Source organism: Triturus cristatus, chromosome 4_1 (assembly GCF_964204655.1).
Source record: "Triturus cristatus chromosome 4_1, aTriCri1.1, whole genome shotgun sequence".
NCBI classification, from domain to species: Eukaryota; Metazoa; Chordata; class Amphibia; order Caudata; family Salamandridae; genus Triturus; species Triturus cristatus.
Genome location: NC_140585.1, coordinates 4,381,841 through 4,401,603, shown reverse-complemented (window position 1 = coordinate 4,401,603; position 19,763 = coordinate 4,381,841). Strand labels below are relative to the sequence as shown.

At 59.9% G+C, this 19,763-nt stretch overlaps 1 protein-coding gene across 1 annotated transcript in view; it reads right to left on the bottom strand.

Moving 5' to 3' along the window:
- LOC146839259 (uncharacterized) overlaps nucleotides 1-19,137 on the bottom strand; it is a 74,587-nt gene extending 55,450 nt beyond the window's left edge. Inside the window, exon 1 of the mRNA XM_085651300.1 lies at nucleotides 19,009-19,137. The gene's annotated coding sequence lies outside the window, so the exon portion shown is untranslated. The remainder of the gene's footprint in view (nucleotides 1-19,008) is intronic.
- Nucleotides 19,138-19,763: the final 626 nt, after the last annotated feature.

The following is a 19,763-nucleotide window of genomic DNA, read 5'->3' as shown; positions in this document are numbered from 1 at the left end:
TGGGAGACCTAAACTGTCACCTGTGCCCTAAATTAAGATCGCTGGAGGGTGTTTGGTCTGGTTGCACATTGGCAAAAGGGCCGCATTTTGAACACACTCTGGAATGGCTGGGGTTAGAGAGGGTCCTGAAAAACCACGCGTTAAAGCACACATTAGAGCTGGTGGGTTTCAAAGATGGCTGTGAGGTCACTCCAACATTTAAGGGAAGAGGGTATTGCTCCATTATAAATTACATAGCTGTCTCTCATCTATTCCGGGATTGGATAAATGAGGCAGACATTGAATGGAGCATATTCAGTGACCATAACCCATTAGTATTGAAGATTAAGAATTGGTCTTCCCGTAACGCAAAGAAAAGGGTCAAGGCAACTAGCACAGTGAGGGCAACCGATCAAGGGAGACGCCTCAGATGGGCAAAAGTGGATGGGGATGCATTCTATAGATCCTTAACGGAGAAAGGCAAAGAGATGATTGGGGTGTGCTTAGATCCCTCAATGGAGGGACCTGTTGTGGTTAAATCTTTTGAGTCCATGGCATATCTCATAGATGGTCTATTAAAATCAACCTCGAAAGTGGAAGTCAAATCCTCCCCCAGATGGTTTAACAAAAACTGCTCCCGGGCCCACAAAGAGTTAAAAGAATGTCTAAAAATAGTCCCAAGAGACAAGATGCGTATTGCACAGTGCAGGATCGCATACAAAAAAGCAATCAAACAAAGGAAACTGGCACTCCAATTACAGGCATGGGAAGATCTACGGGACGCAACAGATAGAAGAGATTCAAGTGCATTCTGGAAAATAATAAACAAACCTTGTTTCCAGGATACTGCTGCCCCAGTAATTGGTACAACCATCCTCCCGGAGCAATGGTCTGACCACTTTGAATTACTGTATAATTATTCAATTGAGAACTCTAGGGGTGATGGGAGACTCTGCCCATGGGTGACTAAAATCGAATTCACATTGGAGGAAATGGTAGTGGGCATCCAAGGGTTGACACAAAATAAAGCCCCAGGCCCGGACAGAAATCCCCCAGATCTCTACTTAAGTAGGGTTGATCTTTGGGCCCCAATCCTAACAAGGGTAATAAATACAGCGATTGCAACGGGTATGCCACGATCCTGGTCCGAGGCTATAATAGTCCCAATTTTCAAAAAAGGAAAAAAGGATGATCCACAGTGTTACCGACCCATATCTCTAATTGACGTGACGGCCAAAGTCCTGGGGCGAGTAGTTTTAAATCGCCTATTAGACTGGGCGGAAGAACACCAAATAATTACGGACTTGCAATATGGGTTCAGGACCGGAAAATCAACTACAGACCAGTGCCTGAATCTTTATTTATTAGTGGCTAAATACACCCTTGCAAGTGATCAGGCTGTATACCTGGGGTTCATGGATCTCTCAGCAGCTTTCGATCATGTTGTTGGACAGGCCACACAGAGGGCTTGCTTCCCCCCCGCACGACAGGGCCCGAGCTCCGGCCCACCAGGCATACCCCCGTGACAAGCACCTGTACTCCGTCTCCCGACGGACCCTCTGCCCTCGGACCCCTACTCATCACGGGGCCCAGCCCCACCGGCTTCCCCGGCCGGGTCAAGCCGCCATCTTGGGCCCTGCACCACACGGCCGCGTGGCCTCACCTCGACCCTAACCCCGGGCCTGGCCGGCCCGACATCCCGGCACCACCATCCACCCAGGAGGTGAGCGGACCACTTGGCAGGTCAATGGGAGAACGAAGCGTCAAGAGCTCTTCCCCCGCCAGGTGCCGATCGCCTCCAGCTCCCCCAGGCGCTGGCTCCACCCCCTGCTGGGTGTCTGGACACCTTCATCCCGGACCCTCCGACCTCCAAGTGCGAGGGTCCGGACATCAAAGGGCACCAGCCCTATAACTAAGGCAGCTCCGGAGCAGGAAGGCAGTTGTATCCTGGAGTCGAGAGACACCGAGTGAACTCAACCCTGACGGTCTACTGGCGCTGCCGTAGCCCGCTCTTGTGAACCATCGTCCTGCCTGCTGGCGCTGCCGCGGCCTTCTGCAACCTTCATCTTCCTGGGACCTGCTGGCGCTGCCGCGGCCCGTTGTAACGACCATCTTCCCGGGACCTGCTGGCGCTGCCGCGGCCCGTTGTAACGACCATCTTCCCGGGACCTGCTGGCGCTGCCGCGGCCCGTTGTAACGACCATCTTCCGGGGACCTGCTGGCGCTGCCGCGGCCCGTTGTAACGACCATCCTCACCGGGACCTGCTGGCGCTGCCGCGGACCGTACATCTTCCGGGGACCTGCTGGCGCTGCCGCGGCCCGTTGTATCAACCATCCTTACCGGGACCTGCTGGCGCTGCCGCGGACCGTACTGCCTAAACACCAAGCTCGAGGATTGTGAGCTCGTCATCATCTCATCTGAACTACCTGATTGGTAAATAGACTGACCCGCTACCCCCTTCCCTACCTTACGAGACTCTAATCGAGGGGACCCCTGCGTCCAGACCTCCTTGTACCATTCTACCGTATCATAACTAAGTACCTATAAAGAACACTGAACCTTATCCGTGTGTGATCTCTGTCTGTGGGGGGGGAAGTTACTTGTCTGTACGATCGCTGGAGACGGCTCTCCCCGGAGACCTCTCCCCCTGACCCCGGCCGGCCCTCCCGGTCCGTCTACCTTTTCTAACATTGGTGGCCAGCGGCGCGATCCGAATCAACGCGTAATCGTACAGAGAGTAGCTCACCCCACGACAAAAACACGATGTCGACCAAAGAGAGCAGCTCCACCGAGAAATTCCAAATGGAGAAATTAGAAGAATACAGCCACCGCGAACTGAGACAATTTTGCATGGAACTTGGCATTGCTACCACCGGCCTGAGTACCAAGGATGATCTAAAGCGCGCTCTGGAGTCATGGACAGAAACGGGGGTCACAGGACCCTCCGACCAAAGCAGCGTCACACCAGACCAAACCAGCATCACACCAGAGGGGAACGCCACGGCTCCCGAGGAGCGGGGAACGGGCCTCCCGCAAGAGGAGATCCGAGAAAGAGACAGAGTCAGATTACACGAGTTGGAGATGGCACGACTCAAGATGGATGGGGAACTCAAGTTGGCTGAACAGAAACTTAACCTCGAGCAGATGCGGCTTCGAGAGGAACGAGAAGAAAAGCAGAGACAAAGAGAGCTGGAAGAGAAAAAAATAACGCTCGAGCACGAGCGCCGACTAGCGGAAATAGAACTGCGCAAACAGAATAAGGAACTGGGGGTGCCTGAGCGACCACACACCACGGGGCCAAGTGAGAAAAAAGTTCACATCCCCAAGGATGTTGTCCGCGAATATGTCCGAGAAGACGACATACAACAGTGGTTTAAAGCCTATGAGATCGCAATGACCTCCCACCGAATCGACCGGAGTGATTGGGGAGCCGGACTTTGGGGGAGGTTTATCAACGAGGGTCGCGATGCCCTGCTGCAGCTCCCCGATCACCAGATGTCGTCCTACGACCACATGAAGGCTGCCCTCCTCACCCGCTACGGCCTCACGCCCGAGATGTACCGCCAGAGGTTCAGAGATTGCACCAGGATCCCAGGTACAACTTGGGTAGAATACGTGAACTATTTCAGCCGGGCATTCGAAGGGTGAATCAAGGGAAGTCAGGTCGCCACTTACGAACAACTCTTCAACCTTATGGTGTGGGAGCACCTGTCAAACAACTGTTTCGTCGAGCTCCGGCAGCACCTACTCGACAGTAAGCTGACCGACCCCCGGCAGCTCGCCGCCGAAGCTGACCGGTGGGAAAGCACCCGAGTGGGCCGGAGAGGGCCCCACGATCAGAACAGAGGCAACCAAGGCCAGCACCGTCCTCGGGGAGGAGGAGGGAGCCAGGGGCGAGGGAGAGACGCCCTACCAACAACACCCGTGGCCAGCACCCCGCCTCCGGCCGGCCGGGGCAACCCCCCGTTGCGGCCTGGGTACCGAGCCAACGTCACGTGCCACCGGTGCCAGCGACTAGGCCACTACGCCAATGACCCGAACTGCCCGCTAAATCAAACACCCAAGCCCCGCCAGGTAGCGGCCGCTGCCCTAGGGGAAGAGCAATCATCGGAGGGACCCGAAGAGTACGAGCCGGCCCAGCAAGGGTGGGAACCGGCCGCCATGGTCCTGGCATGCCTAGGGGGAAGAGACATGGTTCCGCGGGCTCCCCTACCCGCCAACACCCGAAAATACGGTCAGTGGGTGACCATTAATGGACAGAGAGCCGAGGCCTTGCGTGACACCGGCGCCAGCGTGACGGCCGTCCGCTGTCACCTGGTGAAGCCCGAGCAGATCCTGCCGAACATTCTCTGCCCCGTCCGCTCGGCAGATAACTCTGAGAGTATGTGTAAAATGGCCTGCGTCCCGTTTGAATGGGGAGGGGTCTCCGGCCTACTGAAGGTGACGGTCCGGGACGATGCCCCCGTGGACTGCCTCCTGGGGAATGACCTCGAGAGTTCCCCGTGGGCCACCGTCGAGAGAAGAGAGCACTTGGGGATGCTGGGCCTCCCGGACTGGGCCTGCATAACCACCCGATCCATGGCCGCCCGGGCCACCCCCCGATCAGAAGAAACCGAATGGCCAGCACCTCCGCCCCCGGTTGCCCCCGGCGAGGGCAACGGCGAGTCCGATCTCCCGGACCCGACTATCGAAGCAGACGCACAACACCAGGACCTTCCGGATCTGGCTCAGTGGCGTCAAGAGGGGGGGCCCACCCAAGAACAGTTCCGCCAGGAACAAAAGACCTGTCCCTCCCTCGAGGGACTCCGCCAACAAGCCGATACCCAAAACGCAGGGGACACCCCCGGAACCCACTGGGTCTACTGGGACAACGACCTGCTCTATAGCGAGCAAAGAATCGCCGAGCTGGGGGCCGGTCGAGTTCTGGTGGTACCGCTCCGCTTCCGAGACTTTCTGCTCAACCTGGCCCACGATGTCCCCCTGGCTGGACACCTGGGCCAGGACAAAACATACAGTCGCCTGGTGACCCACTTTTTCTGGCCGAAAATGAGGAATGACGTCCTGAACCACTGCCGATCTTGCCCCACGTGCCAAGCCAGCGGGAAGAGTGGTCGGAAGCTGAAGGCCCCTCTGCAACCCTTCCCTGTGGTCACCACCCCGTTCGAGAGGGTGGGGATAGACATTGTGGGGCCTCTGGACCCCCGCACGGCACAAGGACACAGGTTCATCTTGGTACTAGTGGACCATGCCACCCGCTACCCCGAGGCGGTGCCCCTACGGACAGTGACAGCTCCGGTGGTTGGCCGGGCCCTGATGGGGATCTTCTCCAGGGTAGGCTTCCCCCGAGAAGTCGTCAGCGACCGAGGTACGAATTTCATATCTAAATACATGAAGTCCCTCTGGCAACAATGCGGGGTCACCTACAGATTCACGACCCCCTATCACCCCCAAGGGAACGGACTAGTGGAGCGTTTTAACCGCACTCTCAAGGGGATGATTGGGGGATTGGAAGAGCCTCTCCGTCGCCAGTGGGATGTGCTGCTCCCGTGCCTCCTCTTCGCCTACCGAGAAGTCCCCCAGAAGTCCCTCGGCTTTAGCCCTTTCGAACTCCTGTACGGGCACCCTGTGCGAGGGCCCCTCAGCCTAGTCAAGGAAGGTTGGGAGATGGCCCCCTTAACGACCCCTCCCGACGTCTTCAAATACATCCTGGCCCTACGAAACCAGACCCGGCGCTTCAGGGAGATGGCCAAGGCGAACCTCGAGGCCAGTCAGGAGGACATGAAGAGGTGGTATGATCACAATGCCTCCTCCGTTGAATTCGAGCCTGGGCAGCAAGTATGGGTGATGTCCCCCACCGAACCATGTGCCCTGCAAGACAAGTGGACGGGGCCCTTCAAAGTGGTCGAGCGTAAAAGCCCCGTCACTTACCTCATCGACATGGGGACCACCCGGAACCCCCTGCGGGTCCTCCACACCAACCGGCTCAAACCACACTTTGTGCGCTCCGAACTAAGCCTCCTGATGGCGACCGACAGTGGTACAGAAGAAGACTCCGAGCCCCTCCCGGATCTCTTGAAGACTCAGGAGAAGGACGGCTCCGTGGATGGGGTCCGGCTCTCCGACGCCCTCACTTCGGAGCAACGCCAGGACTGCCAGGACCTCCTGCTGCAGTTCGCTGCCCTGTTCTCCCTCACCCCCGGGGTCACTCCTTGGTGTTTGCACGACGTAGACACCGGGGACAGTCCCCCGGTCCGGCACCGGGCCTACCGCGTACCAGATCGGGTACGGGCCTGCATACAGGAGGAAGTGGCCAAGATGCTCACGATCGGGGTCATCGAGCCCTCGGACAGTCCCTGGGCCAGTCCGGTTGTATTAGTTCCCAAGGCCGCTGCCCCCGGCACCGCCCCTGAACTGAGATTCTGCGTCGACTACCGGGGCTTGAACGCTGTCACCCGGACCGACGCTCATCCCATCCCCCGAGCAGACGAGCTGATCGACCGGCTGGGGGCCGCCCGCTACCTTAGTATCTTCGACCTAACGGCGGGCTACTGGCAGATCGGCCTCACACCCAGGGCTCAGGAGTGGTCAGCCTTCTCCACCCCCGATGGCCACTATCAATTTAAGGTCATGCCCTTTGGCATGAAGAATGCCCCCGCCACATTCCAACGTCTTGTGAACCAGGTCTTGGCAGGGCTCGAAGAATTCAGCGCTGCCTACCTGGACGATATCGCTGTATACAGCCGCCACTGGTCCGACCACCTCCGTCACCTCCAAGAGGTCCTCCAAGCCCTCCAGCGGGCCGGCCTCACCATTAAAGCCGGCAAGTGCCAAATTGGCCAAGGGTCGGTGACCTACCTTGGGCACCAAGTGGGAAGCGGGCTGGTGGCCCCACTACAACTTAAGATTGCTGCCATCCAGTCCTGGCAGCCCCCCGTCACCCAGACCGAGGTCCGAGCCTTCTTGGGGCTCACCGGATACTACCGGCGGTTCGTAAAGGACTACGGCAGCATCGTGGGGCCCCTCACGGGACTCACATCCAAGAATCAACCGAAGCGGGTCCACTGGACTCCTGATTGGCAAGCGGCCTTCGAGGAGCTGAAGGCCGCCCTGTGCACCGCCCCGGTGCTCCAGGCCCCCGATTACAGTCGGGAATTTGTGGTGCAGACCGACGCCTCCGACCACGGCATCGGGGCCGTCCTCTCTCAGCTGCACTCCGAAGGTCATGACCAGCCGGTGGCCTTCATCAGTCGACGTCTCCTGGCCCGAGAACAGCGTTGGAGCACAATCGAGAGGGAGGCCTTTGCAGTAGTGTGGGCCCTCAAAAAGCTCCGACCCTATCTCTTCGGTACCCACTTCCGGGTACAAACCGACCATCGACCCCTGCAATGGCTGATGCAGATGCGGGGGGAGAACCCAAAACTCTTGCGCTGGTCCATTTCCCTGCAGGGAATGGACTTCACTGTGGAGCACCGGCCAGGCCAAGACCACGCCAACGCGGATGGCCTGTCCCGCTTTTTCCGCCTCGACGAAGAGAGTCCCCAAGGAGATGGGTGACTCTCCCCGCCTTCAGCTGGGGGGGACGCATGTTGGACAGGCCACACAGAGGGCTTGCTTCCCCCCCGCACGACAGGGCCCGAGCTCCGGCCCACCAGGCATACCCCCGTGACAAGCACCTGTACTCCGTCTCCCGACGGACCCTCTGCCCTCGGACCCCTACTCATCACGGGGCCCAGCCCCACCGGCTTCCCCGGCCGGGTCAAGCCGCCATCTTGGGCCCTGCACCACGCGGCCGCGTGGCCTCACCTCGACCCTAACCCCGGGCCTGGCCGGCCCGACATCCCGGCACCACCATCCACCCAGGAGGTGAGCGGACCACTTGGCAGGTCAATGGGAGAACGAAGCGTCAAGAGCTCTTCCCCCGCAAGGTGCCGATCGCCTCCAGCTCCCCCAGCCGCTGGCTCCACCCCCTGCTGGGTGTCTGGACACCTTCATCCCGGACCCTCCGACCTCCAAGTGCGAGGGTCCGGACATCAAAGGGCACCAGCCCTATAACTAAGGCAGCTCCGGAGCAGGAAGGCAGTTGTATCCTGGAGTCGAGAGACACCGAGTGAACTCAACCCTGACGGTCTACTGGCGCTGCCGTAGCCCGCTCTTGTGAACCATCGTCCTGCCTGCTGGCGCTGCCGCGGCCTTCTGCAACCTTCATCTTCCTGGGACCTGCTGGCGCTGCCGCGGCCCGTTGTAACGACCATCTTCCCGGGACCTGCTGGCGCTGCCGCGGCCCGTTGTAACGACCATCTTCCCGGGACCTGCTGGCGCTGCCGCGGCCCGTTGTAACGACCATCTTCCGGGGACCTGCTGGCGCTGCCGCGGCCCGTTGTAACGACCATCCTCACCGGGACCTGCTGGCGCTGCCGCGGACCGTACATCTTCCGGGGACCTGCTGGCGCTGCCGCGGCCCGTTGTATCAACCATCCTTACCGGGACCTGCTGGCGCTGCCGCGGACCGTACTGCCTAAACACCAAGCTCGAGGATTGTGAGCTCGTCATCATCTCATCTGAACTACCTGATTGGTAAATAGACTGACCCGCTACCCCCTTCCCTACCTTACGAGACTCTAATCGAGGGGACCCCTGCGTCCAGACCTCCTTGTACCATTCTACCGTATCATAACTAAGTACCTATAAAGAACACTGAACCTTATCCGTGTGTGATCTCTGTCTGTGGGGGGGGAAGTTACTTGTCTGTACGATCGCTGGAGACGGCTCTCCCCGGAGACCTCTCCCCCTGACCCCGGCCGGCCCTCCCGGTCCGTCTACCTTTTCTAACACATGTCAATAGGGAAAAGCTCTGGGATCTGATGATCAGACTAGGGGTAGATCAGGGCCTAGTTGACATCTTAAGAGCACTCCACTGGAACAACTCTGCTAAAGTGCGTTTTAATCTGGAGGGTGATACTACGGCACCCTTCCCTTGCACCAGCGGGGTGAGACAGGGATGCATTCTGGCCCCGTTCCTGTTCTCATTGTACATAAATGAGTTAGAACAGGCATTATGTAAACTGAATGTAGATACCCCTAGAGTGGGCTCCAGACCGGACCCCGTGTTGTATGCTGACGATGCAGTACTTTTAGCCCGCACACCCAAAGGTCTTCAGAGTTTGTTAGATGGGTTCGTCAGCTTTATGGCCAGTTTAGATCTATCGGCCAACCTAACTAAGTCCTATGTACTGCTGGCTGGATCTAAACCTTGTAAAAAGTTCTTATATAAAATAAGCACATACAAAATGGAACAGGTTAAGACCTTTTCCTATCTGGGTTTACTTTTTGATGGGCTTCTAAATTTTAAACTTTTAATTGAAGAGCGGAGCTCAAAATTAGTGGCATCCACAGGGGCCATAATGAGCTACGGGCGTAGGCTGGGCAGGTGGTCTCCAGAACATATACAGCTCAATCTGCTGCCCCAAAGTAATGTATGGGGCTGAAGTTTGGGGTTTTGCATGTACCCAACAAATACAGATTGAGGAGAACAAATTCCTGAGAAAGATCCTCCAAACTTCACAAAGTACACCGGCCCACATTACTCATGCTGAATTGGGAAGGGTACACATGGAGGATCTGATTAAGGTTAGACCTCTCATGGCTTGGCTAAGAATTTGGTCCAATATGGAGGCAGGTCTGAGCAGACAAATAATTAGAGACTGTATGGACAGAGATAAGGGAATGTGCATTCCATGGCTGAATTATGTAAGGACTGCTCTGGAGGGATTAGGTTGTAAGGACCTTTTTTTTAACCCAACAACAATAATCCCCGAGGACAAACTTAGAATTAAAAGAATTTTTTACGCAAAACAGACTGCACGTAGAGCGGCTCTTGAAGAAAGCAAACCCACAGTTCGTGCCTACAGCACGGTAAAGACAGTAGAAGGTATGGAACCGTACCTCGCTCTTATGCAAAATGCACAGGATAGGTTTTTAATCACTCGATTTAGGCTCAACCTTTTACATCACTTGTTGGCTGATCCACTTGGTTTTACTGTTACAGTTGAGCAGACGGGTACCTGCGGCTGCGACAATAGGTCTCCGCAGGCACCCAGACGTAGCTTTTTACTAAGGATTTTAAAACAAATGAAGTTTATTCACGCCAAGGTTGCTCTTTTATACTTACAAAGGTCTGAGAACCCACTGACATTGGCTTGTACCATGAATTTTATCAAAGTTGCAATAAGACTTAGGAACACTAGGGGGCAATATTGAATGAATTGATGATAAATGTACTTTGCGAAGCCCAATGTAATTGAAATGCACTGAAATGATGTTTTTTAAATGTATTACTGTACTTTTATGATATTTTTTAAATATCGAATAAAGGATTTGAAATGAAATGACTTATAGGGGTGAGAGCAGACCGGGGCATGCGTGTAGTAATGGAGAATCGCTACACTCCCCCTGGACAGACCTCACCTCCTCTGCACCTCTGGACAGGTCTCAACTCCTCCGCCTCCCCCTGGACAGGCCTCAATTCCTCTGCACCTCCCTGGACAGGCCTCACATCCTCTGCACCCATGGACAGGCCCTGGACAGGTCCCTCCTCCTCTCCACCCCTGGACAGGCCTCTCGGTGCTTCTCACAGGAGCTCTCGGTGAAGGACTCTCATTAAAGAAAGAGGAGCCCAGAGTTCATTCCACCCCATACAGCGCCTCTGACTCCCCCCGAGCTTCAGGCGCTATGCACAGACCCCACAGAGAGACACTGCTCCCCTCGACAGGCCTCACCTCCTCTGCACCCCTGGACAGGCCTCACCTCCTCTGCACCCACCTGGACAGGCCTCCCCTCCTCTGCACCACTGGACAGGCCTCTCCTCCTCTGCACCCCTGGACAGGCCTCTCCTCCTCTGCACCCCCTAGAGAAGCCTAACCTCCTCTGCAACCCTGAACAGGCCTCAACTCCTCTGCACCCACCTGCACAGGCCTCTCCTCCTCTGCACCCCTACACAGGCCTCACCTCCTCTGCACCCCTGGCCAGGCCTCACCTCCTCTGCACCCCTGGACAGGCCTCACCTCCTCTGCACCCACCTGGACAGGCCTCACCTCCTCTGCACCCCCTGTCCAGGACTCACCTCCTCTACTCCCCCTACCCCTCCTTGAGCAGCCTCACCTCCCCTGGAGCCCAGGTCAGCCCTCACCTCCTCTGCACCCCCCCTCCCCCCAGACAGGCCTCACCTCCTCTGCACCCACCTGGACAGGCCTCTCCTCCACTGTCCCCCTGGACAGCCCTCTCCTCCTCTGCCCCCTGGACAGGCCTCACCTCCTGTGCACCCACCTGGACAGGCCTCCCCTCCTCTGCACCCACCTGGACAGGCCTCACCTCCTCTGAACCCCTGGACAGGTCTCACCTCCTCTGCACCCACCTGGACAGACCTCACCTCCTCTGCAACCCTGGACAGGCCTCCCCTCCTCTGCACCCCTGGACAGGCCTCTCCTCCTCTGCACCCCTGGACAGGCCTCTCCTCCTCTGCACCCCCTAGAGAAGCCTAACCTCCTCTGCAACCCTGGACAGGCCTCAACTCCTCTGCACCCACCTGGACAGGCCTCACCTCCTCTGCACCCCTGCACAGGCCTCTCCTCCTCTGCACCCCTACACAGGCCTCACCTCCTCTGCACCCCTGGCCAGGCCTCACCTCCTCTGCACCCCTGGACTCTGCACCCCTGAACAGGCCTCTCTTCCTCTGCACCCCTGGACGGGACTCTCCTCCTCTGCACCCCTGGACAGGCCTCAGCTCCTCTGTACCCTTGGACAGGCCTCTCCTTCTCTGCACCCCTGGACAGGCCTCACCTCCTCTGCTCCCCTGGACAGGCCTCTCCTCCTCTGCACCCCTGGACAGGCCTCATCTCCTCTGCACCCCTGGACAGGCCTCTTCTCCTCTGCACCCCTGGACAGGCCTCTCTTCCTCACCCCCGGAGAGGCCTCACCTCCTCTGCACCCCTGGACAGGCCTCACCTCCACTGCATCCCTGGACAGGCCTCACCTCCTCTGCACCCCTGGACAGGCCTCACCTCCTCTGCGCCCCCTGGAGATGCCTCACCTCCTCTGCAACCATGGACAGGCCTCACCTCCTCTGCAACCATGGACAGGCCTCACCTCCTCTGCACCCCTGGCCAGGCATCTCCTCCTCTGCACCCCTGGACTCTGCACCCCTGGACAGGCCTCACCTCCTCTGCTCCCCTGGACAGGCCTCTCCTCCTCTGCACCCCTGGACAGGCCTCATATCCTCTGCAACCATGGACAGGCCTCACCTCCTCTGCACCCCTGGCCAGGCATCTCCTCCTCTGCACCCCTGGACTCTGCACCCCTGGACAGACCTCTCTTCCTCTGCACCCCTGGACTCTGCACCCCTGGACAGGCCTCTTCTCCTCTGCACCCCTGGACAGTCCTCTCTTCCTCTGCACCCCTGTATAGTCCTCTCTTCCTCTGCACCCCTGTATAGGCCTCTCCTCCTCTGCACCCCTGGACAGGCCTCTCCTCATCTGCACCCCTGGACAGGCCTCAGCTCCTCTGCACCCCTGGACGGGCCTCACCTCCTCTGCACCCCCGGATATGCCTCATCTTCTCTGCACTCCTGAACAGGCCTCGACACCTCTGCACCCCTGGAGAGGCCTCACCTCCTCTGCACCCCTGGACAGGCCTCTCCTCCTCTGCACCCCTGGACAGACCTCTCTTCCTCTGCACCCCTGGACAGGCCTCTCCTCCTCTGCACCCCTGGACAGGCCTCACCTCCTCGGCACCCCTGGACAAACCTCACCTCCTACGCACCCCTGGACAGGCCTCTCCTCCTCGGCACCCCTGGACAAACCTCACCTCCTACGCACCCCTGGACAGGCCTCACCTCCTCTGCTCCCCTGGACAGGCCTCACCTCCTCTGCACCCCTGGACAGGCCTCACCTCCTCTGCACTCCAGGACAGGTCAAGCCTCCTCTGCACCCCTGGACAGGCCTCGCCTCCTCTGCACCCCTGGACAAGCCTCATCTCCTCTACACCCCCTGGAGATGCCTCACCTCCTCTGCAACCATGGACAGGCATCACCTCCTCTGCACCCCTGGCCAGGCATCTCCTCCTCTGCACCCCTGGACTCTGCACCCCTGGACAGGCCTCTCCTCCTCTGCATCCCTGGACAGACCTCTCTTCCTCTGCACCCCTGGACAGGCCTCTCTTCCTCTGCACCCCTGTATAGGCCTCTCCTCCTCTGCACCCCTGGACAGTCCTCTCTTCCTCTGCACCCCTGGACAGGCCTCTCCTCATCTGCACCCCTGGACGGGCCTCAGCTCCTCTGCACCCCTGGACAGGCCTCACCTCCTCAGCACCCCTGGACAAACCTCACCTCCTACGCACCCCAGGACAGGCCTAACCTCCTCTGCACCCCTGGACAGGCCTCACATCCTCTGCACTCCTGGACAGGTCAAGCCTCCTCTGCACCCCTGGACAGGCCTCGCCTCCTCTGCACCCCTGGACAGGCCTCATCTCCTCTGCACCCCTAGATAGGCCCCACCTCCTCTGCACCCCTGGGCAGGCCTCGCCTCCTCTGAACCCCTGGACAGACCTCGCCTCCTCTGAACCCCTGGACAGGCCTCGCCTCCTCTGCTCCCCTGGACAGGTCTCACCTGCTCTGCACCCCGGACAGGCCTCTCCTCCTCTGCACCCCTGGACAGGCCTCTCCTCCTCTGCACCCCTGGACAGGCCTCTTGGTGCTTCTCACAGGAGCTCTCGGTGAAGGATTCTCATTAAGGACAGAGGAGCCCAGAGTTCATTCCACCCCATACAGCGCCTCTTACTCCGCCCTGAGCCTCAGAGCGATATGCACAGGCCCCAAAGAGAGACACTGCACCCCTGGACAGGTCTCACCTCCTCTTCACCCCTGGACAGGCATCTCCTCCTCTGCACCCCTCTGGACAGGCCTCACCTCCTCTGCACCCCTGGACAGGCCTCACCTCCTCTGCACCCCTGGACAGGCCTCACCTCCTCTGCACTCCTGGACAGGCCTCATCTCCTCTGCACCCCTGGAAAGGCCTCGCCTTCTCTGCACCGCTGGGCAGGCCTCACCTCCTCTGCACCCCTGGACAGGCCTCACCTCCACTGCATCCCTGGACAGGCCTCACCTCCTGTGCACCCCTGGACAGGCCTCACCTCCTCTGCTCCACTGGACAGGCCTCTCCTCCTCTGCACCCCCTGGAGATGCCTCACCTCCTCTGCAACCCTGGACAGGCCTCCCCTCCTCTGCACCCCTGGCCAGGCATCTCCTCCTCTGCACCCCTGGACAGGCCTCTCCTCCTCTGAACCCCTGGACAGACCTCTCTTCCTCTGCACCCCTGGACTCTGTACCCCTGGACAGGCCTCTCCTCCTCTGCACCCCTGGACAGGCCTCTCTTCCTCTGCACCCCTGGACAGGCCTCTCCCCCTCTGCACCACTGGACAGGCCTCTCTTCCTCTGCACCCCTGGACAGGCCTCTCCTCATCTGCTCCCCTGGACAGGCCTCTGCTCCTCTGGACAGGCCTCACCTCCTCTGCCCCCTGGACAGGCCTCTCTTCCTCTGCACCCCTGGACAGGCCTCACCTCCTCTGCACCCCTGTGACAGGCCTCCCCTACTCTGCCCCCTGCACAGGCCTCTCCTCTGCACCCCTGGACAGGCCTCTCATCCTCTGCACCCCTGGACAGACCTCTCTTCCTCTGCACCCCTGGACAGGCCTCTCCTCCTCTGCACCCCTGGACTGGCCTCACCTCCTCGGCACCCCTGGACAAACCTCACCTCCTACGCAACCCTGGACAGGCCTCACCTCCTCTGCCCCCCTGGACAGACCTCACCTCCTCTGCTCCCCTGGACAGGCCTCACCTCCTCTGCACCCCTGGACAGGCCTCACCTCCTCTGCACTTCTGGACAGGTCAAGCCTCCTCTGCACCCCTGGACAGGCCTCGCCTCCTCTGCACCCCTGGACAGGCCTCATCTCCTCTGCACCCCTGGATAGGCCTCACCTCCTCTGCACCCCTGGGCAGGCCTCGCCTCCTCTGAACCCCTGGACAGGCCTCGCCTCTTCTGCCCCCCTGGACAGGTCTCGCCTCCTCTGCACCCCTGGACAGGCCTCACCTCCTCTGCACCCCTGGACAGGTCTCACCTGCTCTGCAACCCTGGACAGGCCTCTCGGTGCTTCTCACAGGAGCTCTCGGTGAAGGATTATCATTAAGGACAGAGTAGCCCAGAGTTCATCCCACCCCATATGGCGCCTCTTACTCCGCCCTGAGCCTCGGAGCGCTATGCACAGGCCCCGAAGAGAGACACTGCACCCCTGGACAGGTCTCACCTCCTCTGCACCCCTGGACAGGCCTCACTTCCTCTGCACCCCTGTGACAGGCCTCCCCTACTCTGCCCCCTGCACAGGCCTCACCTCCTCTGCTACCCTGGAGAGGCCTCACCTCCTCTGCACCCCTGGACAGGCCTCTCCTCCTCTGCACCCCTGGACAGACCTCTCTTCCTCTGCACCCCTGGACAGGCCTCTCCTCCTCTGCACCCCTGGACAGGCCTCACCTCCTCGGCACCCCTGGACAAACTTTACCTCCTACGCAACCCTGGACAGGCCTCACCTCCTCTGCCCCCCTGGACAGACCTCACCTCCTCTGCTCCCCTGGAGAGGCCTCACCTCCTCTGCACTCCTGGACAGGTCAAGCCTCCTCTGCACCCCTGGACAGGCCTCGCCTCCTCTGCACCCCTGGATAGGCCCCCCCTCCTCTGCACCCCTGGGCAGGCCTCGCCTCCTCTGAACCCCTGGACAGGCCTCGCCTCTTCTGCCCCCCTGGACAGGCCTCGCCTCCTCTGCTCCCCTGGACAGGCCTCACCTCCTCTGCACCCCAGGACAGGGCTCACCTCCTCTGCACCCCTGGGCAGGCATCTTTGTGCGCTCAGAACTCAGCCTCCTGATGGCTACGGACAGTGGGGCAGAGGAAGACTCCGAACCCCTTCCGGATCTTCTGAAGACTCAGGAGAATGACGGCTCCGTGGACGGGGTCCGGCTATCTGACGCCCTCACTTCGGAGCAACGCCAGGGCTGCCGAAACCTCCTGCTGCGGTTCGCTACACTGTTCTCCCTCACCCCCGGGGTCACCCCTTGGTGTTTGCACGACGTGGACACCGGGGACAGCCCCCCTGTCCGACACCGGGCCTACCGCGTACCAGATCGGGTACGGGCCTGCATACAGGAGGAAGTGGCCAAGATGCTCACAATCGGGGTCATCGAGCCCTCGGACAGTCCCTGGGCCAGTCCGGTGGTATTGGTTCCCAAAGCCGCTGCCCCCGGCACCGCACCTGAACTGAGATTCTGCGTCGACTACCGGGGCTTGAACGCTGTCACCCGGACCGACGCTCATCCGATTCCCCGAGCAGACGAGCTGATCGACCGGCTGGGGGCCGCCCGCTACCTTAGTATCTTCGACCTAACAGCGGGCTACTGGCAGATCGGCCTCACACCCAGGGCTCAGGAACGGTCAGCCTTCTCTACCCCCGATGGCCACTACCAATTCAAGGTCATGCCCTTCGGCATGAAAAATGCCCCCGCCACGTTTCAACGCCTCGTGAACCAGGTCTTGGCGGGGCTCGAAGAGTTCAGCGCTGCCTATCTGGACGATATCGCTGTATACAGCCGCCACTGGCCCGACCACCTCCGTCACCTCCACGAGGTCCTACAGGCCCTCCAGCGGGCCGGCCTCACAATTAAGGCCGGCAAGTGCCAAATTGGCCAAGGGTCTGTGACCTACCTTGGGCACCAAGTGGGAAGCGGGCTGGTGGCCCCGCTACAACTTAAGATTGCTGCCATCCAGTCCTGGCAGCCCCCCGTCACCCAGACCGAGGTCCGAGCCTTCTTGGGGCTCACCGGCTACTACCGGCGGTTCGTGAAAGACTATGGCAGCATCGTGGGGCCCCTCACGGGTCTCACGTCCAAGAACCAGCCGAAGCGGATTAACTGGACCCCCGATTGTCAAGCGGCCTTCGAGAAACTGAAGGCCGCCCTGTGCACCGCCCCTGTGCTCCAGGCCCCCGATTACAGTCGGGAATTCGTAGTACAGACCGACGCCTCCGACCACGGCATCGGAGCCGTCCTTTCTCAGTTAAACCACGAGGGTCATGACCAGCCGGTGGCCTTCATCAGTCGACGTCTCCTGGCCCGAGAACAGCGCTGGAGCACCATTGAGAGGGAGGCCTTCGCAGTGGTGTGGGCCCTCAAAAAGCTCCGGCCTTATCTCTTCGGTACCCACTTCCGGGTACAAACCGACCATCGACCCCTGCAGTGGCTGATGCAGATGCGGGGAGAGAACCCAAAACTCTTGCGCTGGTCCATTTCCCTGCAGGGAATGGACTTCACTGTGGAGCACCGGCCAGGCCAAGACCACGCCAACGCGGATGGCCTGTCCCGCTTTTTCCGCCTCGACGAAGAGAGTCCCCAAGATGATGGGTGACTCTCCCCGCCTTCAGCTGGGGGGGACGCATGTTGGACAGGCCACACAAAGGGCTTGCTCCCTCCCCGCACGACAGGGCCCGAGCTCCGGCCCGCCAGGCATAACCCACGAAAAGCACCTGTACCCCGTCTCCCGACGGATCTTCTGCCCTCGGACCTCTACTCATCACGGGGCCCAGCCCCACCGGCTCCCCCGGCCGGTTCAAGCCGCCATCTTGGGCCCTGCACCACGAGGCCGCGTGGCCTCGCCCCGACCCTAACCCCGGGCCTGACCGGCCCCGACATCCCGGCACCACCATCCACCCGGGAGGTGAGCGGACCACTTGGCAGGTCAATGGGAGGACGAAGTGTCAAGAGCTCTTCCCCCGCCAGGTGCCGATCGCCTCCAGCTCCCCCAGGCGCTGGCTCCACCCCCTGCTGGGTGTCTGGACACCTTCATCCCGGGCCCTCCGACCTCCAAGTGCGAGGGTCCGGACATCAAAGAGCGCCTGCCCTATAACTGGGGCAGCTCCGGAGCAGGAAGGCAGTTGTATCCTGGAGTCGAGAGACACCGAGAGAACTCAGCCTTGACGGACTACTGGCGCTGCCGTAGCCCGCTCTTGTGAACCATCGTCCTGCCTGCTGGCGCTGCCGCGGCCTTCTACAACATCCATCCTCGTCGGGACCTGCTGGCGCTGCCGCGGCCCGTTGTAACGACCATCCTCACCGGGACCTGCTGGCGCTGCCGCGGCCTTCTACAACATCCATCCTCGTCGGGACCTGCTGGCGCTGCCGCGGCCCGTTGTAACGACCATCCTCACCGGGACCTGCTGGCGCTGCCGCGGACCGTACATCGACCATCTCCATCGGGACCTGCTGGCGCTGCCGCGGCCCGTGCCAACTAAGCTCGAGGATTGTGAGCTAATCATCATCTCATCCAAACTACCTGACTGGTAGACAGACTGTCCCGCTACCCCTTACCCTGCTTTGAGAGACTTGAATCGAGGGGACCCCTGAGTCCAGACCTCCTTGTACCATTCAACCGTACCCTAAGAAGTGCTTATAAAGAACCCTGAACCTTATCCGTGTGTGGTATCCGTCTGTGGGGGGGGGGAAAGTTACTTGTCTGTACGATCGCTGGAGACGGCTCTCCCCGGAGACCTCTCCTCCTGACCCCGGCCGACCCTCCCGGTCCGTCTATCCTTTCTAACACATCTCCTCCTCTGCTCCCCTGGACAGGCCTCACCTCCTACGCACCCCTGGACAGGCTTCACCTCCTCTGCACCCCTGGAAAGGCCTCGCCTCCTCTGCACCCCTGGGCAGGCCTCGCCTTCTGTGAACCCCTGGACAGGCCTCGCCTCCTCTGCCCCCCTGGACAGGCCTCACCTCCTCCGCCCCCTGGACAGGCCTCACCTCCTCTGCACGCCTAGACAGACCTCTCCTCCTCTGCACCCCTGGACAGGCCTCACCTCCTCTGCACCCCTGGACAGGCCTCTCCTCCTGTGCACCCCTGGACAGGCCTCTCCTCCTGTGCACCCCTGGACAGGCCTCACCTCCTCTGGACCCCTGGACAGGCCTCTCGGTACTTCTCACTGGAGCTCTCGGTGTAGGATTCTCATTAAGGACAGAGGAGCCCAGAGTTCACTCCACCCCATCCAGCGCCTCTGACTCCGCCCTGAGCCTCGGGGCGCTATGCACATGCCCAGAAGAGAGACACTGCTCCCCTGGACCTGCCCAGAGGCCCCGGATGCAGCTGTGGCTCGGACCGGAGGCGCTTTAATACCAGGGTCTGCGCAGCATTGTTAAAACCCTCAGTTTAAAGCTCACTCCAGATACTAAGCGCTACACACTTGACAAGTGTCACTCAGAGTGATGGAAGTGACAGAAATGTCCTGATTCAACCCAGGTCCGTGATCCGGTGATGTCGCTGCAGCCGCTTCAATTAATTATCCATCTCCAAAGAAGTGACCTTTGACCCAGGAAAAGCCTTCTCCTGGAGTTGGCAGATCTCTGCCCGTGTCCTGTGCGGGTGACACTGCACCCCACTACTGTCTGTACCTCTAGGGGTGTTAGTTATTCTGTGTGTATCTCTTCTTGTGAATAACTTGTGATAATAAATGTTTAATACGAGGCGCCTTGACTCCCCCCGGCCTCGTTCACGCTTTATAAACATCATGAAATACATACAGAATAACCCCCCCCCCCCCCCTGGGGGGACTGCTGCTGCCTCTCCCTGGAGACCCATATACTACATTTGGAGGGGCCCCTCTGCTCCCCTTTGTGGGAGGGGCCATAGGAGGGCCTCCTC